We start from the raw sequence: 6,774 nt of genomic DNA on the forward strand, positions 1-6,774 counted from the left end.
ACTAAGAGTTTGAGAGATCGGTGAGGGTGTGCAAACTTTAGTCCCACATTGCGTAGGGGAAGATTGTTGGACTAGTTGATAACAAGTAGCCTCCTTAACATGGCACAATGCGTTTTAAAGTCTTGAGGCCAAACAAATTCCTATGTGCGAGAAAGACCAAAGATTTTTTAAGTTTAGTTTAGAACTCTTGCATCTCATTCTTGTAAAGGATTGCATATTATAGGATGCATCATTAATCAAATTTAGATTGACATTAGGTGATGTCCAGAACACCCTCTAAAATGTCTGAAAAAGATTTAGGCAAGAAGTCTGGAACAAAATCAGCACAAAAGCCCAACCAGATTTCAAAATTGCTGAAATCGCTCATCGGATCATAATTCAAAAGTCCCAGTGTTCATCCGAATTTGCATTTTGCGGAACCGGCTCACCGAATGTGAACCGAACACCAATCAACTCACCAGTTTAGAATCTGGATCAGTACTGATGCTTCCAAAGGCTATTTTTCAATGGCTATTTTAGCTATCCGGCTCATTGATTTTGTAAAAAATAGATCCGTTAGAGGATCCTTAGGCCAGAGTTTTGGGACCTTTGTGAGGCTTATTTAAATGGACATTGTTCATTATTAACCCCACTTCACCTAGCTCAACTAAAACAATTACTGTAACATCTCAAACTCATTTATTGTAAATTCTAATGAGATATAGTATCATCAACTCAGGCTCTCAAGCATTCTCATACGTTGGCTTCCACTCTTATTGTCGCATTCCCACTCTCATCAAGTGAAGGACTTAAGGAGAGCATTGTGCACGTAATACACATCAATTGTATTGACTCAAGGAGTATAGGCACACTCAATAATATAACAAATTCCCATTATACATTCATTCATCAGTTTATATTTGATCTAGGTTAAGTAATTAATTTGCGCAATACTCTATACATGCTTAGGCTTTTACAAAGGGCCCTCTCATTTTCTAAAGAGATTATATAAATGATCTCTTATTTGTAAATGTGAATTTTCCTACCCATTGTATTGAAAGGAGAATACTAGTGTAACAACTAAAGGTGATCTTTAGTGGACTGGCCTAGACTCAAAGATTCGAACCACTATAAATTCCTTGTCTCAATTGTGTGATTATCCAATATCCTGAATTCTATTTACTTGTCACATGCATCGTTATATAATTCACTTAACATTGTTGAAAATCGAAAAGAGTTAAATCCACTAGTTATAGCGTATTCACCTCCTCTAAGTTATATTACATAAACTCAGTTGAATCGAACCATTATAAATTCGCGTATCTCTTTGTGTGATTAAATTTATCTATCTATTCCATATTATTTCTCATAATCTAGCAGCAATTTTCAAAAAGAGATAAATCCACTAGAGATAACCTATTCACCCCTCTAAGTTATCCAACAAGAGAGAGAGAGAGAGAGAGAGAGAGAGAGTTAACAAACATATCCTAGGGGGTAAGAAGTTAGTTCTGTTATGAAGTGAAATGGTAGGTAGTTCTCCTCAAGAGCTTTTCGAGTATGAAACATATACTAAGGAACAAGAAGTAAGTTCTATTATGAAGTGGAAAAAGAATTATCCTTCATGAAATATATAGTGACAAGGAATATCAAACAATCAAAAGGAAGCTAGTTCATACTTCTTTTTTTTTGTAAATAGGTTCATATTTTTTAGGGAGAAGTTTTCCTTCACCGCGTGATTGAAGGGTTGAGGAACCCCTCCATTCACCATGGTCTTAGGGAAACGCGGTCTTACTTTTTATATAACAATATATAATAATAGAGAGAGAGAGAGAGAGAGGAAAGAGTTATTATAGTTAGGGGTGTCAATCGGTCGGTCCGGCTCGATTTCGGTCTGGGTTGATTCGGTTTCGGTGTGGGAAAGTTGAAACCGGAACCGAACCAATAAGGAAATTCTGGTTTCGGTTTGGTTTCGGTTTCGGTGCGGTTTGGTTTTGGTTTGTCTTCGGTTTCTTAAATCGATTTGTAACCGGGTTGGTTTTGGTTTTTGGTCTAGTTTGGATTCGATTTTCCATACAAATGTATACAAAACTATGCAAATTTTGATTTTTTTTAATGAATTTTGGAGTGTTTCGGTTTCTTACCGGTTTGGTTTCGGTTTCGGTCCGGGTTTTGAGCCGGTTTCGGTTTGGTTTCGGGTTCATCCGGTTTTCGGTGCGGTTCGGTTTGGTTTTGGGGTTACAATACTCGAAACCGAACCGAACCAATAAGGCTTCGGTTCGGTTCGATCCGAGTTGTTATCGGTTCGGTCCGGCCGGTTTTACCGGTTCGGTTTAGGAATTGACACCCCTAGCCTTATCTATGTAGTAGAATCTTAGAAGCCAAGCCCTCCCTTAGATTTAGGATGATAGATTTTCTTCTATCCAATGAGGAGAGATTTTTTATGCAACTTGGAATCTCCATTCTAAAAATGAAGATAAATATAGTTTTTGAGACGACAAAACTAGACATTAAATGTGATGGGATAGAGGAAAGAGTAGATTTGATGAGGGTAGTCCATCCACCATATGATAGAAGATTGGCTTTCCAAGTAGCAATCTAGGGCCCGTTTGATAACGTTTCAAGAAACGCATTTCTGCCGTTTCTGTATTCAGAAACGGAACAAAAAGCTTTTGATAAAACTGTTTCTTTTCATTTGTTTTCAAAAATAGAAATTTCATATTCTACCTATTTATGGTTCAAGAAATGACCCAGGCGAAACAAGAAGCCGTTTCTGAAAACAACTCGTGGTCATTCTTTCACTGGTTACTATCGAATTCCAGAAACATGACTTATCAAACACCTTCAATTCTGTTTCTGTTTCTAGAAACGAAAATTTATGTTTCTGCCATTTTTTGAAACAGAAACGACAGAAACGTTATCAAACGGGCCCCTAGTATCCACCCTACAAGCAAGGTGTTGCAACTATCCAAAGTTAAACTTCTTCAAACCTAAGCTTGTTGTACACCAACCGTCTTACCTCCTTCAGAGAAGTTGAAAACATGTGAGTCTTTTGTCTTTGGTTTCATTCAATTTTATTGTTGTATAGAATCATATCTCCTTTGGTTAGTGAGGGTTTGTCATTACTGTCTAGCAGGGAAGTGGCAATGTGCCATGATTCAAAGCACGATTCGGTAGATTCTTTTTAGTATCTGTCAGATTTCTTTTTGGTGTCGTTGTTTTCTATCTTACATCGAGATATTTCTGAAAACCTTTAATATTTTTCTTTTAATTTCCCTGTTTAGTCTCAGATCCATGGTTTTAGATATTGATATCGGATCGGTCGTATCATATTGCTATTGGCTAAGATCAATCTCATACCTAGCCGATCCAAGATCAGGATCGTATCAGTATTAGGGTAACATCGTCAAAGAAAACCATTTTTTTTTTTTATAAAAAAGAGGGGTCATATTGATTGATTCAGATCAATACAATCGATCCTGGATAGGTATCATATTGGTATCATCTGAAACAGATACAGATACCGATACCGATACCAATAGCTAAATCCTTGCCATAGTTAGTAAGTTTGAGAACTGCAATAATACAGGAATGGATACGTACGACAATTAAATGGGCCACATGAAAATAATACTTTTCAGAAATCCGACAATAAACGAGCACAACAATGATATTGTGCGTGTTTAATACAATTGCTCTGTAAAAATCCAGGAGTAAAAATGCAGATTTATTTTGGTAATAAGAATGAACTAAAACTGAATGTTTATGAGTAAATTCTAATTTCTCATGCTTTCATGGACGCCTAAATCTAATATAGCTTTTCAATGGGGGATCATTTCTCAAAAAAAAAAAAAAAAAAAAAAAAACATATAATATTAGTTAAGTTTAACCATATCTATCATAACAAATGTTGATAGGTGATCCATAAGCCACTTTCTATCTAGCAAATAATAGCATATATTTGTCAAAAAATAAAATAAAAATAATAGCATGTGGATAATCATTTAACAAATCAAAGTATCATCATTGATATTATCTTATCAAACAAGAAAATCCACAGCAACCCATCCTGATGCAGATTCGGATTCTAAAACCAGAATTAGATCGCGTATAGGTCCGTTCAGATATTCAATAATTCAATTGTAATAACTAATGTCTGGTTTCTAATTAAGGTAATATTTTAATTGAGTGGTAAAATTATGATTAAGTAGACTTAATAGGCTAATGGATAGGAACAAGAGGGTAGAGACAAAAGGTATTTGATTAATAGATTTAGGACAAGAACGGAATAAATGAATAAAATAAGAAAATGATAAGCGTGTCAACTACCTTTTTCTTAAAATCGAGAACCTACGGAAAAGGAGAAGTGTTGTTTTGTTGTTTTTTTTCCTCCCAAACTAATCATATTAATAAACATAAACTTATTATACATGTTTCATTTGCTTATAATGCAAATACCTATAGAATAGCATATAATACGGATTTTTTGAATTGCTACGCCAAATTACGAATTTTTTATTTTTTTTTGTTGGTTTTGATTTCCTAAGACCTGCAAAATGTTTTGTGGATGATTTTCACCGTGTTCTATCATATTTTCCTTCCCTACGTCATTCCTATGCCCAGGGGATTGGTGGAACAACTTGAAAAGCTCATCTTTTCAAAATTAAAGGCAAAAATAAAAAAATAAAATGAGGAATTATCACTCCCCTCCCTTGAACTATATGGAAATATCATGTTCCCCCTATATTTTTCCATATATATCACTGACCTCACCTCAAACAGAAAGATTCTTTCTGATGTGTCCAGCTGTTTAAAATGACAGTTAAGTCAGTCCTTCTTTTTAGACAATCCCTAAATACCCTTTATGTACTAAAACTAGGGGTGAAATAGGGCCAAGTTGGGCTGGGCTTCTTAAAACCTTAGCAGAACCCTGAGTCCCTTTAACTAGGCCCAAACCCGCCCTGACCTTGACTCAGGGCCGCAAAACTTCAACCTAGGCACAACCCTTGAGGGTTCAACCCAACCTTTACCAGCCCTGATTTTTCAGGATGAGATGACCCTGATTGGCCCTGATTTTGACCCTGATTGACCCTAACCCTGGAAAATATGAAATAACTAAAATAAAAAATTACTTGTCATTAGGAGAACTTTCTAAAACAAACATTCAGACAATATAAATAACTCCAACTATTATGGTAAACAAAGAGGAGATCATTCTAAGAAATCAAATGATCTAAAAAATTTCAATTATTTACCATGATAAACAATGAGATCATCCTAATAAGGCAAAAATCAGAAGATTTCAAAACCCTTGTCATGTTAAACAAATAGGAGATATCCTAAGAAAACAAAAAATCCAAAATCAACATCATGGACAAAAACTAGGGCTGAGTAGGGCCAAAACCAAAGCCTAAACTCAAGGTAAAAAAATCAGGGCCGAGTTTAGGGTGGGTTGAGCGGGCCAAAAACATCAACCCTTATCTACCTTAACCCTGACTCAGGGTCAGGAAAAATTTTTGGGTCAATACTTATTCGGGATCAAGGGCGGGTTTGGACCGTCAATGCCAAACATGCACCCGTAACTTAAACTAACAGTCTAACAACCATTTTCCCCTCTCTAAAATCGACTAAGAAAACCCCATCTCCCTCTTTTCTGCGTTCTCTACCAAGAAACCGGGAACTCAGAAATCGCCCGTGTAAAGTTCAGATATTTGACTATAACAGAAAACAATTACTATATATCAGCTTTCAAACAGGAAAACACCAAAACCTAAACAAGTGCATAAAGATTCCATAACGTGAGAATTCCAGATGAATAGATTCTCTCCTTTGAAAGGCTCAAAAATTGAAACCATAAATATTCATCTGCCAAGGGGAAAGTCTCAAGCGAACCCAATTAGCCATTCATATGCCAGCATGATAAACAAAAAGAGTTTCTTTCATACGCCAAAAAGTGCCAAATCCAGGAGAAAATATGCTCTTGAAGAAGAATTTTCAATATAAACATATATTTGATCAAAGATTCCAATATCTGAGTGTGGAAATCCGAGGGAAGACTCCAGTTTGACACCAGAAACAATGTGGGCAGACATTCAAAGGGTTAAAAGTAAAACACTCACTAAACCCACAAACCAGATTCCTACGAACTAACCAGCACCAGCAAGAAACGCATAAGAGCAGAGCCTCAAAATCAGAAACCAGGTACAATGACAATGAATCCCAGATCCATTTTCGAACCCAAAGCAACATCTGACGCTAGCCCACATACAACCATCTCAAAAGAGAATCAAGAAACTGGGAAAAAAATACCAAATTGGAAAGAAACCCAATTGTGCTGAACTCTATAAACTGAACTCCACATTTCATCAACCACTCCAACAACGTTCGAAGTTTTGAACTAAGCAAACTGTCCAAGCATCATGAACCCAGCATTCATAATAAGAATTCCCATGTGATCCCATCGAATTCAACTTATTCCAAAACTAAATGATGAAGATAAAGCTGAGTTGCAGGTTTTTTGGTAGAGAACGAAGAAAAGAGGGAGATGGAGTTTTTTCGGTCGATTTTAGAGAAGGGAAATGGGGGTGTTTTAGTTTTACATGAAGGGTATTTAAGGGTAATAGAGGGATTATTTGAAAACAAAAATGAGTGACTTACGGCTGGACATGTCCGAAAGAATTGATCTGTTTAAAAGGAGGTCAGTGACATATATGAAAAAACGTAAAGTGAACACGATATTTCCAAATAGTCTAGGGAGGGGAATGATAATTCCTCTAATAAAATTTCTAAAATAAAGTA

This window comes from Macadamia integrifolia, chromosome 8 (assembly GCF_013358625.1).
Source record: "Macadamia integrifolia cultivar HAES 741 chromosome 8, SCU_Mint_v3, whole genome shotgun sequence".
Taxonomy (NCBI): domain Eukaryota; kingdom Viridiplantae; phylum Streptophyta; class Magnoliopsida; order Proteales; family Proteaceae; genus Macadamia; species Macadamia integrifolia.